This window comes from Oncorhynchus mykiss, chromosome 22, assembly GCF_057628025.1.
Source record: "Oncorhynchus mykiss isolate SJ-2025 chromosome 22, ASM5762802v1, whole genome shotgun sequence".
Taxonomy (NCBI): Eukaryota; Metazoa; Chordata; class Actinopteri; order Salmoniformes; family Salmonidae; genus Oncorhynchus; species Oncorhynchus mykiss.
Window position 1 is genome coordinate 14,636,639 of NC_143043.1, and position 15,377 is coordinate 14,652,015.

A 15,377-nucleotide genomic window follows, 5' to 3' on the forward strand; every position below is an offset into this window, starting at 1 on the left:
CAACGAGACTTTAAAGACCTTTATTTGAAAACGACCAGTCGACCAGTCACAGACAAATGGGCGTAGACTTTGGCTCCCGAACTTCAACTTGCCTCAAGGAAAACGCGAACAGGCGAACACCAAAACATTACAAAATGTTGTCATAATACGTCTGTGAAACGGCATGCCACTTTTCAACTGGAGAGTATGTCACGGCCTTAAGATGGTGATGTGATCCAAATATCCAAAGCTTCAAACTTCATCAACGGTCATTGTACTTTGTACTTTGATTACAAGCCTTGATACTTTTGTATCGGATCAGACTGCTTTTGAAGATTTTAGGCAAACCTCGAACTTAAAACAATAAAAATGTCTCACATTATACATTTTTCATCTTTGTGCAAAGTCCGCAAATGGCCTCACTTAGCGTTGCACAATGAAGGCTATCTGCTTCAAAATCTATACTATTACAAAACAATTACAATACAACGATTATGCATTGACATGCTCAGTGCTCCCTCTTTCCAAGAGGTCAAAGTATTTTGTCCTCTTCACAGACTTTCCAAATGTCATCCAACGCCGTAGGTGGGCAATTTTGGCAGATAAACTTTCCATCACAAGAGTTACCACTGGGTCTTGACCTGATTGTCACAGGTCAACTGGCCCCCTGGGTTTTGCACGTTCTCCGCTAAGATCCGAGGGGCAGTCACTCGTGTTCAGAATCTTGGATGATTGCGCACCCCCAGATTCTCTGGAATCTGTCGGCATCCCCAGACTCATCAGACAGAATTTTTGATAAAATTCATGGCAACAGTTTAGTGTGCATTTTTATTATCGTATGATATTTAGAATTCAGTGTTGCCCATTAGTCCTACGTCCCTAGCCCATAGAATTAAGAACTAGAATACTGGAACTTTCAGGGTTCATTACCTTGCCCCTCTAGTAATTTACTACACTCTTAGAAAAAAAAGGTGCTATCTAGAACCAAAAAGGGTTCTTTAGCTGTCCCCAAAGGAGAACCCTTTGAAGAACCCTTTTGGGTTCCATGTACTGTAGAACCCTTTCCACAGAGGGTTCGACATAGAACCCAAAATAGTTCTACTGGAACCCAAAAGGGTTCTACCTCAAACCAAAAAGGGTTCTCCTATGGGACAACCCAAAAAACTTTTTGGAACCCTGTTTTCTGAGAGTGTAGCCCAGGGGTCCCCAATTACATTCAGCCATGGGCCGATTTTTCCTTGAGCGGATGGTTGGCGGCTGGAACATAGTTATAAATAATTTGTACACTGCAAATTGACCACAAGAATCCCAAACAGAATCCCCAAAACCAAATAATTTCAACATTTATTACATTGGGAGATGATCACATACTGTATGCGTCTCTATTTATGTGTGGAAATACTTGGGAACAGGTTCCCAAATTAAAATCACTTGGAACTGATTTCCTAGTGATTTTACAGTGTTTTATGTCCAACAACCAAAATGACAAAAATACAAAATATATTGTTATCTTGCTCAGAAAAGCTGTGGTGGGGGGCAAATAAAAATCCCCTGTGGGCCACCTATTAAGGAACCCTGCCGTGGCCTCTCAAGACGGACACTTGTTTCAATCACAAAGATCATCATAGGATTCACACACTGGCACAAATACTGGGTCAGATGTCCCTGAAAGCCTTTTATCATTGCTGTTTTTGAAATGGGATTTATAATGGTAGAACCATAGAATTAGAAATGAAAATGCTATTTTAAAAGGATCTCTATGGGTAGAACCCCCATTGGATTTAGAGCACAGCTCTATCCTGTGTGGAGTGTGATCTAAGCCGAGGACAAGATTTCAGTGTATGAGGAGTAATTGTGGTGACAGATTGATGACTAACCTTGCCAATAAAATATTGGTCTAAAAAACCTTCATCTGCCTTAGCTGTGTGAGTTAGGCCACAGACTGCTGCTTGTTTAGGCTACAATTGGCTGTCTGATTGTGGAGAACAATTTGATGCTGGATTGATTAGTAAACTGACATATTTCAATGTTATCTATATTTTCACAGACAATCATTCATGCTTCTTGTTGCAATCAAATAGACTTCATACCAATTTGATTTGTTTTTGGTATCTCTCCAGGTTCTAATGTGTCAAGTAATGGTTTACATTCTCATTTGCAGATTGCTGCCTGAGGATAAATTGCTGGGCTTTTTGAAGAAATCATCTACAGTGGAAATTGTAGCTTTGTAGTTCTGTCTCTGCTGCTCGTCAATGGAATGGTTTTAATAATCAGTGCAGCGACCAAAGATCAGAATCCACAACCAGCTCCTACTATTCAACTCTTTGAAACATCCTCTCCACAAATCCAATAGCTTCATTCCCTTATTCAAAATGCCAGGACAAAACACCCCACCCCATCATATGTGCTTAGTGTCAACTGGAATCAGAGACACATTCAAATACATCAATACTGTGATGTCTGCTCTTGTATTCATCATTGGAATAGTTGGTAATTCAGCACTGTTGAGAATCATATATGAAAACAAAAGTGGACCTAACATTCTTATTGCCAGTTGCTTTGGGGGACATGCTGCATATTGTGATAGACTTTCCAATCAACGCTTACAGGGTGAGTTATTTGCAATTTGGTGTACAGTTACTGTCTATCCTGACATAAAATATAGATTTCTATTTGATTATCAAAATTGTCAACATCTGATTGTTTTATAAAAGCGTTTTTTTGTGTGTTTGTGTTGATTACAAATTATTTTTCCTGACCTAAATGTTGACATGTCTTTGCAGCTCATGGCTGAGGACTGGTCATTTGGTTTGGTGCTCTGTAAACTAGTTCCCTTCGTCCAGAAAACATCTGTTGGAATTACAGTGCTGAGTTTATGTGCCTTGAGCATTGACAGGTAAGAGGATTGATTGCACATTCAAGTCACATTTCTGTTCCAAGTTACACTATATACGAGTATGCAAAGGTATCTGGAAACCTGTTCAAATTAGTGGATTCGGCTAGTTCAGCCACACCCATTGCTGGCAGATGTATAAAATTGAGCACACAGCCATGTAATATCCATAGACAAACATTGGCAGTAGAATGGCGTTACTGAAGATCTCAGTGACTTTCAACGTGGCACAGACATAGGATGCCACCTTTCTAACAAGTCAGTTCGTAAAATTTCTGCCCTGCTAGAGCTGCCCTGATCAACTGTAAGTGTTATTGTGAAGTGGAACCTTCTCGGAGCAACAACGGCTCAGCCGCAAAGTGGTAGGCCACACAAGCTCATAGAACTGGACCGCCAAGTGCTGAAGCACGTAACGCGTAAAAATCGCCTGTCCTCGGTTGCAACACACACTACTGATTTCCAAACTGTCTCTGGAAGCAACGTCAGCACAAGAACTGTTCGTGCCAGCTGTAAAGTTTGGTGGAGGAGGAATAATGGTCTGGGGCTATTTTTCAGGGTTCGGGCTAGGTCCCTTAGTTCCAGTGAAGTGAAATCTTAACACTACAGCATACAATGACATTCTAGACAATTCTGTGCTTCCGACTTTGTGGCAACAGTTTGGGGAAGGTATTTCCTGTTTCAGCATCCTGTTTTTGCACAAAGCAATGTCCATACAGAAATGGTTTGTCGAGATCGGTGTGGAAAAACTTCACGGCACAGAGCCGTGACCTCAACTCCATCAAACACCTTTGGGATGAATTGGAATGCCGACTTCGAGCCAGGTCTAATCGCCCAACATCAGTGTCGTAAGTAACAAGAACATTTTCTAGGATATAAACATATCTGATATTGGCAGAAAGCTTAAATTCTTGTTAATCTAACTGCACTGTCCAATTTACAGTAGCTAATACAGTGAAAGAATACCATGCGATTGTTTGAGGAGAGTGCACAGTTATGAACTTGAAAATGTAATAATAAACCAATTAGGCACATTTGGGCAGTCTTGATACAAAAGTTTGAACAGAAATGCAATGGTTCATTGGATCAGTCTAAAACTTTGCATTATGGCCTTTCTCTTGCATTTCAAAGATAATTTTGTATTTTAAAAAACAAACAACTAAACACGTTTTGAATCACATTTTACTAGATCCAATGTTCTCCTAATTTTCTCCAACATGAATTTAACATTTCCACAAACTTCAAAGTGTTTCAGTTCAAATGGTATCAAGAATATGCATAGCCTTGCTTCAGGTCCTGAGCTACAGGCAGTTAGATTTGGGTATGTCATTTTAGGCAAAAAATGATAAAAGGGGCAGATCATGATTTTGGAATGAGATGTTCGACTAGCAGGTGTCCACATACTTTTGGTCATGTAGTGTAGTTGGAAATAACTGTATTACTTCCATTTAACATGCCAAAACCAGAGAATGAATACAATTGTTATATGAAGAGTAATATTGTGAAAGTTGGCTGATATCTACATGTCAAAAGTTAATTATCTTCGTAGTAGGCCTTGAAATTCCCTTTCGTTGTAATATGTTCTTTAATTGTTCTTTAGTTTACAATTGGCTCATTCATCCCCCTCCTCTCCCCTGTAACTATTCCCCAGGTCGTTGCTGTAAATGAGAACGTGTTCTCAGTCAACTTACCTGGTAAAACAACGAATAAATAAAAAATACAAAAAAAATGAACAAAACACTCCCCAGCCACATCATTTCCCTATTGATTTCCTAGGTATCGAGCTGTTGCATCCTGGAATCGAATCAAAGACATTGGGGTTTCAACGTGCACAGCAGTAGAAATAACTTTGATATGGGTGATATCAACAATCCTGGCTGTGCCTGAAGTTGTCGGCTTTGATACAATAATAATGGACCATAGAGGACAGCATCTGACAATATGCCTCCTTCATCCCAACAACAAAAATCAGTTCTTGCAGGTAATTTGTGAATCCAGACAAAATTGAGTAATATAGAAAATAAGGTCAATAATATGTTTGATCTTGTTTTCTTTTGATAATAAATGAAAATGACACTGATTATATAATGAAGCCAGTGATGTGTGCTTATCATCACATTCCAGTAGTTAGATCAAATCTGAAACAGCAACACTAATACTGTTCTTTATTGTGTTTTCATAACAGTTTTATAAATCAGCAAAAGACTGGTGGCTTTTCCGGCTTCTACTTCAGCATGCCGCTGGCTTGCACGGCTGTCTTCTACACTCTGATGACCTGGAAGATTCTGAGGAGGAATGAGAATGCACTGAGCACCTACACCGAACAGGTGAGTACAGACCAGAAATCTCCAGCTCTAGAACTGGAGTGCTATTAGATGTGTAGTTTTCTGCTTGGGCGACGTGCTCGACAACTAAAAAAATGGCACGCCCAAATAAACCGGGTCACAGGCTAGGTGAGCAATTATTACAAGAAGGAAAGGAGCACAATCTGATGAGTAAAGTATTTTGCTAAACTATTTTGCTAACCAATGTTTGTATCTGTTTGGCAACGATTATTCGGCTCCATCCAGGCTCAGTCTCTTATTGAACAGTGCAAACTGTGCTCTTCTTCAGACCAAAGTCCTGACAAAGTTCACTTGAGCACCCCTCCTCTTCTGCCGATGCCAAAATAGTCCTAATCACCCGCACACAAGTCTTCAGCCGAGGCCAGAAACACAGTCTGTGTGAAATGATTATGTTGCTCCTAATCTTCAGCCGAATGCCAAACGCTGTCATCCCTCGCACACTCCCATCTTCGGGATAAGTCAGGCTAAGCTATGTTAGCTCGATACTCTTCGGCCTAATGCCCAACACTCAGTCTCTGCATCTATACACCCATTGTTCTTCAGGCTCTGTCCAAGCTACATTCTTAGAAAAAAAAGTGCTAAGTAGAACTATACAGGATTCTTCGGATTGTCACATTAGGGGGAACTATTTTTGTTGCTGGGTAAAACCCCGTATCTAGGGTTCCTCAAAGAAAAGCCTGTATATGGTTCTACCTAGAACCCTCTAGGAAGGGTTCTACAAATAACCATTTATCATCTAAAGGTACTTCCTAGAACTGCCTATGAGAACCCTTCTACTGAGAATACTTTTATCTTTGCAGGGTTCTTCCTAGAACCCCCTATGAACTGTTCCACCAGCCTTATTAGAATTTAAAATGTCATTATTTATGACAATACAATACTTAAATCACAAGGCCTTTCTTTGAGGGCCTAGTTATACACTAACACAGTGGTGTTAGGAATTGCCTGGTTTACAGGCCACATCAGGCCTGAAAATGACATTATGCTGGCTGGCAAAGTGATGTGTATTGGAATCCAGCCAGAGTTAGGATAGACAACAAGTGGGATTATTAATCACCCTCAACCTGCATTCAGAATGACTGCCAGGGTAGGGAACGTTGACTACTGAGACAACCTGGAACAACCTCTAAGTAGCGGGTGCAATATATCCAACAGATTGGATTAGTTTAGAAAAATGTGTTATTTATTTTCGTGTAGCATAAAATGTAGTGACCAATCAATGTAAATGCAAAACCACAGATATTACATTAAAACAAACAATTCTGAAAATCTCACTGCAATAGAGCATTCTGGGAAATATTATATGTGGTTCTAAGAATCATCAAATAACTCTTTCTTCCAAAAACGGTTTTTAGGATGTTAAATGTTCTAGGTAGAAGAACCCTTTGATTTACAAAGAACGCTTTTCTTACAAAAATGATTATTCTGATCAAAACAGTTCTTGGTAGAAACCTATCCCTAGGCAAAGAACCAACTCATGCCATAGCTTTACCAAAACAAAGGAGTTCTCACCGCCATTCCTCGCCTGGCGAACTCATGCCGTATCCTCAACGCAATTGCTCCCCAACACCAGAGAATGGGGTTTCCTACCCAGTCCTCAATACAGAGTCCTGTCCCACTCGCACGTGTGCAGTTCCCCGCATTTACTTGCACACAGGTGAATTAATCAATGTGTGGCCATACAGTATGTCTACAAACTCCATTTATCACAGTACAAAACTTGCAACCCCCCCCCCCCCCCCCCCCTGTCATTACAGCCATAAACGATGATGCATTTTCAAAAACAAGATAGGCTACAGAAATAAACTGCGGTTTGCACCTTCATTTGAAGCTGAAAGTAATTCATGTTAACAGCCAATATAAACTAGGCAGACAGTGCATTCAGAAAGTATTTAGTATTTTTCCACATTTTCTTACATTACAGCCTTATTATAACATTGACTCAATTGTTTTTTTCCCTCATCAATTTACACAAAATAGCCCATAATGACAAAGCTAAAACAGGTTTTTACAAATGTATTGACATAGCACTGAGACTGCACTTGTGATGGTGGTAAATGACCTTTTAATATATATATATATATTGTTATCAAAAGCAATCACTTCTGCATGGGAAAACTTAATACTGCAAATTACTACATGTGCTTAATTACATCACTTTTGTTTTGAGCCGACTTCGCCATCTGACAGAGCAGGGCAGGCACCTGGCTCACGCCTGGAAGGTAGCCCAGTTCCAAAACAAATGCAATCAATTTACACCCGGTGCAAAAGGCTAGATTAATCAAATCCCCTCATAGAGTCTGGATCTGAGTACCTCCCCAACGATTTCTGAAAGCCAAAATACATTCTAACTGTGCCGATTGGTCCAAGAAAACGATGGGATGGCTCAGAGCCAGAACACGTGGGTAAGTGGCGCTTTGAAAATTCGTCATTGGCTTTAATATTCTGATTGGTTAGAGATGATCCAATCGCTGATGACTTTGTTTGGTACAACACCCCTCATATTGATGTCACAACAAATGATTTCAATGACGGCAGTCCCACAGATGATTTTAACAACGGCAGTCCCACAGATGATTTTAACAACGGCAGTCTCAGACTGAAGTATTTAGAGAACATAGAGCAGCAGAATAATTAAATTTGAGTCATCAGGCAAAGGTAGCCCTGTTCTTCCTGACAAATATTTTTATAAATTCGCTAGAGTAATATCGAAACCACTACGATGTTACCGTTGCTTATCTTTAGATGGCTCCCAAACTAGGCCTGAAATATGAAAATTATGAATCAGAGATGAGTCAGTTGTAGATTGCTGAAGTGTATTTTATATGGATGATAAACGTAGGCCTACTCTGTTTTTGGCAAAATTGGAGGAAATTAAGTTGTTTATGGCTTTAATCGATGTGCGCACGCCTTTGCGTGCCAATGCTGATGACTGGTCATTGATCAATAATCAAGACTTGCAACTTTTTGGTTCTGAAGCATAGATGAGAAGTTAATGGGTTCAGAACAACAATGCAACCCCCCCCCCCCCCCCCCCCAACAAAATGGGGGTGGAAATTATACTACTACTGAAATGGGAACTTTGGAGACTGGAAGGGCAAATGGGCATGTGTTCTGCACATGTAGAGCCGTATCTGTGCATGTGCCTGCCAGAAGTAACACACCTGGTTCAACTAATCCATTGTCCAGCCCATGATTAGTTGATTATTTGAAGCAGGTGTCTTAGTGCTGGGGTGGAATAAAAGCCTGCACATCCAGTAGCTCTCCAAGACAGGATTTAGCGACCCATGGTGTAGACAAGTGCGCTACCTCCATAATATATTTATTTATATGATGACATTAAAATGTCTGACGTAAATCTCATCTGTTTTCACAGAGACGAGAAGTGGCCAAGGCAGTGTTTTGCTTAGTGCTTGTGTTTGCCCTCTGGTGGTTACCGCTGTACCTGAGCAGAGTCTTAAAACTCACCATTTATGATGAGAAGGATCCCAAAAGGTGTCAGCTACTGAGGTAAGGTAAAAGGATACATACGATTGTCACTGCTGTTTTTAATTGTGGTATGTGTTACTTACTTGATCCACTCATCCTTTTTAGTGTATTTCTTGTCCTGTACTATTGGCATTAATATAGCATAGCTGAACTCCTGTATCAACCCTATTGCTCTGTACATGGTCAGCAAACTATTCGAAACCTGTTTTTAAGGTAAGATACAATATAATGTTCCTCATTATTTGCTATTTCAGTTCTTACATATGAGACAGAAGAGGTATAGGCTGACAGTGGGACGGATGCTGTATGGACTCTGTTCAAGGTCATTCCTGCCTTACTGACTGACACCACTACATTTGTGAGGGCAATGACTTGAGGAGGTGATAGTTGAAGAATACAGTCCTGGAAAACAGTGACCAAAGCTGAACTAGATATTAGACAGTTGAACAGGTCAATGCGGAATCATCGTACACTCATAGCAAAGGTTTAATCTAAGGGCATTCACAGTGCTAGTTTGCATGTTAATAAGAACATTTACAGCAAAGTAAATCTTGGAAATGTGAGTCTGTTGATAGTAATTTCTGCAACCTAGAACCCAAATCTCCAGCCAGCTATATTAAGTCTGTCCACAACATATTAATTGATAGTTTGGTGGTTGACTGTATGTCTTTTTGTCTATGTCCCTTAGAAATGCCTATGTTGTTGGTGCATACAGAGTTCTGTCTTACTATCCAGGTCTGTACCAAAACATTTCAAGCTTCTACTTTTAAAAATCCACCTTTCCAGAAACAAGACTCTGAACATTGTCGCTTGCTATAGACCACCCTCTGCCCCCAGCTGTAACCTGGACACCATATGTGAATTGATTACACCCCATCTATCTTCAGAACTCGTGCTGCTAGGTGACCTAAACTGTGACATGCTTAACACCCCGGTCATCCTACAATCTAAGCTTGATGCCCTCAATCTCACACAAATTATCAATGAACCTACCAGGTACAACCCCAAATCCGTAAACATGGGCACCCTCATAGATATCATCCTAACCTACTTGCCCTCCAAATACACCTCTGCTGTCTTCAACCAAGATCTCAGCAATCACTGCCTCATTGCCTGCATCCGTAATGGGTCTGCGGTCAAATGACCACCCCTCATCACTGTCAAACACTCCCTAAAACACTTCAGCGAGCAAGCCTTTCTAATCGACCTGGCCCGGGTATCCTGGAAGGATATTGACCTCAGCCTGTCAGTAGAGGATGCCAGGTTATTCTTTAAAAGTGCCTTCCTCACCATCTTAAAAAAGCATGCCCCATTCAAAAAAAATGGAACCAGAAACAGATATAGCCCTTGGTTCACTCCAGACCTGACGCACTAGACCAGCACAAAAACATCCTGTGGCATACTGCATTAGCATCCAATAGCACCCATGATATGCAACTTTTCAGGGAAGTTAAGAACCAATACACACAGGCAGTTAGGAAAACTAAGACTAGCTTTTTCAAACATAAATTTGCATCCTGTAGCACAAACTCAAAAACGTTCTGTAAAGTCCATGGAGAATAAGAGCACCTCCTGCCAGCTGCCCACTGCACTGAGGCTAGGAAACACTGTCACCACCGATAAATCCACTATAATTGAACATTTCATATTGCATTTTTCCACGGCAGGCCATGCTTTTCACCTGGCTACCCCTACCCCGGTCAACAGCCCTGCACCCCCCACAGCAACTTGCCCAAGCCCCCCCATTTCTCCTTCACCCAAATCCAGATAGCTGATGTTCTGAAAGAGCTGCAAAATCTGGACCCCTACAAATCAGCCGGGCTAAACAATCTGGACCCTCTCTTTCTAAAATTATCTGCCGAAATTGTTGCAACCCCTATTACTAGCCTGTTCAACCTCTCTTTCGTATCATCTGAGATTCACAAAGATTGGAAAGCTGCTGTGGTCATCCCCCTCTTCAAAGGGGAACCACTCAAGACCCAAACTGCTACAGCCCTATATCTATCCAACCCTGCCTTTCTAAGGTCTTCGAAAGCCAAGTTAGCAATCAGATTACCGACCATTTCGAATCCCACCTGTGCAATGTAATCTGGTTTCAGAGCTGGTCATGGGTGCACCTCAGCCACGCTCAAGGTCCTAAACGATATCATAACCGCCATCGATAAGAGACAATACTGTGCAGCCGTATTCATCAACCTGCCAAGGCTTTCGACTCTGTCAATCACCACATTCTTATCGGCAGACTCGACAGCCTTGGTTTCTCAAATGACTGCCTCGCCTGGTTCACCAACTACTTCTCAGATAGAGTTCAGTGTGTCAAATCGAAGGGTCTGTTGTCCGGACCTCTGGCAGTCTCTATCGGGGTGCCACAGGGTTCAATTCTCGGGCCGACTCTTCTCTGTATACATCAATGATGTTGCTCTTGCTGCTGGTGATTCTCTGATCCACCTCTACGCAGACGACACCATTCTGTATACTTCTGGCCCTTCTATGGACACTGTGTTAACTAACCTCCAAACAAGCTTCAATGCCATACAACTCTCCTTAGTGGCCTCCAACTGCTCTTAAATGCAAGTGAAACTAAATGCATGCTCTTCAACCGATCGCTGCCTACACCTGCCTGCCTGTCCAGCATCACTACTCTGGAAGGTTCTGACTTAGAATATGTGGATAACTACAAATACCTAGGTGTCTGGTTAGACTGCAAACTCTCCTTCCAGACTCACATTAAGCATCTGCAATCCAGAATTAAATCTAGAATCGGCTTCCTATTTCACAACAAAGCATCCTTCACTCATGCTGCCAAACATACCCTCGTAAAACTGACCATCCTACCGATCCTCGACTTCGGCGATGTCCTTTACAAAATAGCCTCCAACACTCTACTCAGCAAATTAGATGTAGTCTATCACAGTGCCATCCGTTTTGTCACCAAAGCACCATTATACTACCCACCACTGTGACCTGTACTCTCTCGTTGGCTGGCCCTCGCTTCGTACTCGTCGCCAAAGATGACTCCAGGTCATCTACTAGTCTTTGCTAGGTAAAGCCCCACCTTATCTCAGTTTACTGGTCACCATAGCAGCACCCACCCGTAGCACGCGCTCCAGCAGGTATATTTCACTGTTCACCCCCAAAGCCAATTCCTCCTTTGGCCGCCTTTCATTCCAGTTTTCTGCTGCCAATGACTGGAACAGACTGCAAAAATCACTGAAGCTGTAGAATCATATCTCCCTCACTAACTTTAAGCACCAGCTTTCAGAGCAGCTCACAGATCACTGCACCTGTACATATCCCATCTGTAAATAGCCCATCCAACTACCTCATCCCCATACTGTATTTATTTATTTATCTTGCTCCTTTGCACCCCAGTGTCTCTACTTGCACAATCATCTTCTGCACATCTATCACTCCAGTGTTTAATTGCTATATTGTAATTACTTCGCCACCATGGCCTAATTATTGCCTTACCTCCCCCTTTGCACACACTGCATATAGACTTTTTCTACTGTATTATTGACTGTATGCTTTTTTATTCCATGTGTAACTCTGTTGCATGTGTCAAACTGCTTTATCTTGGCCAGGTCGCAGTTGTAAATGAGAACTTGTTCTCAACTAGCCTACCTGGTTAAATAAAGGTGAAATTAAAAAAATTCTGCCTCAAGTATTGCCACTTTAAGAGGTGCAGACTATATTGAATCAGAGTTACAGGAGCAAGCTGAGCAACATTAGAGCTGAAAGCCCACCTCCACTTGAGTAAGAGGACACTTGGCAACTTAACACAATAAATTACTTTGACACATGTACGTTTTTTTCTTGCGTTGTATTTTGTTATGTTCTTGTTTTTCTGTCTCTCTGTCTATGGACGTTTGCCTGTAATTACAGTGCCTTGTAAAAGTATTCATCCCCATTGGCGTTTTGCCTATTTTGTTGCATTACAACCTGTAATTTAAATTGATGTTTATGTGGATTTCATGTAATGGACATATACAAAATAGTCCAAATTGGTGAAGTGAAAAAAAGAACTTGTTTCAAAAAATTCAAAATGGAAAATTGGTGTGTGCATATGTATTCACCCCCTTTGCTATGGAGCCCCAAAATAAGATCTGGTGCAACCAATTACCTTCAAAAGTCACAAAATTAGTTAGACTGCACACTGGTAGACTTTAAGTGTCACGTGATCTCAGTATCTCTACACCTGTTCTGAAAGGCCCCAGAGTCTGCAACACCACTAAGCAAGGGGCACCACCAAGCAAGTGGCACCATGGAGACCAAGGAGTTCTCCAAACAGGTCAGGGACAAAGTTGTGGAGAAGTACAGATCAGGGTTGGGTTATAAAAAATATCCGAATCTTTGAACATCCCACAGAGCACCATTAAATCCATTATTAAAAATGGAAAGAATATGGCACCACAACAAACCTGCCAAGAGATGGCCGCCCACCAAAACTCACAGACCAGGCAAGGAGTGCATTAATTAGAGAGGCAAAGAAGAGGCCAAAGATAACCCCGACAGAGCTGCAAAGCTCCACAGCGGAGATTGGAGTATCTGTCCATAGGACCACTTTAAGCCGTACACTCCACAGAGCTGGGCTTTACGGAAGAGTGGCCAGAAAATGTTACAAAAAATAAGCTAACACGTTTGGTGTTCGCCAAAAAGCATGTGGGAGACTCACCAAACATATGGAAGAAGGTACTCTGGCCAGATGAGATTAAAATTTAGCTTTTTGGCCATCAAGGCAGGGACTGGGAAACTGGTCAGAATTGAAGGAATGATGGTGCTAAATACAGGGAAATTATTGAGGGAAACCTGTTTCAGTCTTCCAGAGATTTGAGACTGGGACAAAGGTACACCTTCCAGCAATGACCCTAAGCATACTGTTAAAGCGTCATTTGAGTGGTTTAAGGGGAAACATTTAAATGTCTTGGAATGGCCTAGTCAAAGCCCAGACCTCAATCCAATTGAGAATCTATGGTATGACTTAAATATTGCTGTACACCAACGAAAACCCATCCAACTTGAAGGAGCTGGAGCAGTTTTGCCTTGAAGAATGGGCAAAAATCCCAGTGGCTAGATGTGCCAAGCTTATAGAGACATACCCCAAGAGACTTGCAGCTGTAATTGCTGCAAAAGGTGGCTCTACAAAGTATTGACTTTGGGAGGGTGAATAGTTATGCACGCTCAAGTTTTCACTTTTTTTTTGTCTTATTTCTTGTTTGTTTCACAATAAATATTTTGCATCTTCCAAGTGCATGTTGTGTAAATCAAATGATACAACACCCCAGAATAGGGAAAATGCCAAAGGGGGTGAATACTTTCGCAAGCTGCTGTGTTGCCAAGATGTCCGATTCAGTGTTGTTCTATGAATGTAATTCCAAGACTGATTTATTTTGATCTGTGATGAAATGCCTTTTACAGTAACAAGAGGTCCTCTTTTTATCTTATTTTTGATGATGACTAGAGTTATGTCTGCGTTTCTGTAAATGACAAATAGCTTATGGCTGTTCCTCATTGACTTTATTGGTTCTGCACGCTCAGTCTCACGTCTGACTCTAGGCGTCACATTTACTGTTGTTAGTGGTATACTGCTGTTTTAGTAACAAAACCTGTGGCACTGTCTGTTGTGAGATGGTCATCAGTTGAACATCTTCTTTTTGGCACGTGACACTCCGACAGAGAGAGTGAGACCTCAGACCTTGGCTCACTCCCGACCATCACACCATGTTTCACCGACAACCTACATCATACACACTATAGGTTGATATGCCTAAGCCCGTAAAATGACTGTATTGTTTCAGATGTTTACCTGGAAAACCTGGCCTTAAGGCAGTTAGTGTTGGCACATATCCAGCATTACACGCTCTTACCACCTGGAAAGAGATTACCCAGATACATAGAGAATAGTGCTCAGTTTCTACAAATGCTGCTGTACCTCAGCAATGTACTGAGGATTTAATGACAATTTTGAAAGAGCTTATAGCCAAATTAGTTCTCCTATTTAATATCAAGACTGTGTCAGAGAGGGCATGACAAATTATTAGGACACAAATGTATATTTCCGTCGCTCAGAGAGTCTGAGAGAAAGCCTTCCTCTCACATCGACTTAAATGTTTGTGTTGCTCCTTTTACATCCCAATCCTAGAGAAACCTATCAAATCTGAGACACCGGTGGGTTCTGCCTTCCCTGCTGAATGACTGATGGTGGCCTATTTTTAATGCATTGTTAAATGTGTAATGCATGGAGACACTTATAAAAGACCTGCGAGTGGAAAAGAAGGAAAACGGAGGTGGCAGAATGGGGTCAGAAAGGGGGAGGGGGGTTGAACACCTGATGGGTCCTGTCACAGGACAAGGCAAGCGCAGATAGGAAGGATTTCTTCTATTCAATACCTTATCAATCTACTGAACTATTTCAGTAGGAATTCTATTGCTTCCCATAGTGTATGGAAAGTTTCACTTCTGGAGCGAGAAGCTGACTTTCAACCTGTTGTGAAAAGATCGTAATTAGCTGTCAGGGCCAGATCATTTTAATGCAATATAATAATGTTCTGAACGAGAGTTTCTGTACTCCAACGTTACATCCTGTACCTGGCAGACTGCAAAGTATGTGTGTGTTATTTATAAAGATGTCAATAGTTGCATTTTTTTTATGTTTTGGGAGATACAATGATTTA

At 41.4% G+C, this 15,377-nt stretch overlaps 1 pseudogene; it reads left to right on the forward strand.

Moving 5' to 3' along the window:
• Nucleotides 1–2,123: 2,123 nt before the first annotated feature.
• On the forward strand, nucleotides 2,124–8,728 carry LOC110502047 (endothelin receptor type B-like; annotated as a pseudogene).
• The last annotated feature ends 6,649 nt before the right edge of the window (nucleotides 8,729–15,377 follow it).